The 554-nt window shown below is 52.7% G+C and overlaps 2 protein-coding genes across 9 annotated transcripts in view; one reads left to right on the top strand and one right to left on the bottom strand.

Moving 5' to 3' along the window:
• The window catches only part of Msh5 (mutS homolog 5), a 26016-nt gene that overhangs the window by 465 nt on the left and 24997 nt on the right, over window positions 1-554 (top strand). The window lies entirely within an intron of this gene.
• Window positions 1-554, bottom strand: part of Clic1 (chloride intracellular channel 1) — an 8818-nt gene that overhangs the window by 7116 nt on the left and 1148 nt on the right. The gene's annotated exons all lie outside the window — the stretch shown is intronic.

The following is a 554-nucleotide window of genomic DNA, read 5'->3' as shown; positions in this document are numbered from 1 at the left end:
AAAAAAAAAAAAAAAGGATAGAGAAAAAAAAAGAATACTGACACACCGACGAGATGAACCAAAGGAGTGCAAAGGGAGGCCCAGAAGCACAAACGAGGACGAATGTGCTCACTGGGAGGGGACCTGCTCAGAGAGGAAGGGACGCGCATGGGGGTATGGGTAAGGGTGGTGCCGGAGGGAATGCGCCTGGGCAGAGGAGGGAGGCAGCCAGCGGTTTCCGAACCCAAAAGCCCAGCACCATCTCTCCCTGACCACACCCACAGAGAGGATGGTGTGAAGGGGGAGGGCACGGGGTAGGGGTTGGGGGGCTTTTTCTTCTATACCCATCGACCGGCATTTACATCTAACCCAAGGAGTCTCCTGTCCCCTTTAGAGCTCTCCTCTCCTCTCCTCTCTTCATGAGTAACTACTGCTAAACTTTAATCTCCTTCCTGCCTCAGCTGGGGCAATAGTCATCTGAGCCATTAATTGTGCTTCTTCGTGAAGGCTCTTCCCTTCCACCCTACGACACACTCATCCTTCAACCCTGCCAGATTCATTCTCTCTCTCTCTCT

The sequence above is a fragment of the Mastomys coucha genome, unplaced genomic scaffold (assembly GCF_008632895.1).
Source record: "Mastomys coucha isolate ucsf_1 unplaced genomic scaffold, UCSF_Mcou_1 pScaffold3, whole genome shotgun sequence".
NCBI lineage: Eukaryota > Metazoa > Chordata > Mammalia > Rodentia > Muridae > Mastomys > Mastomys coucha.
The sequence above is the reverse complement of the archived record's forward strand: the minus strand, read 5'-3'. Positions and strand labels throughout refer to the sequence as shown.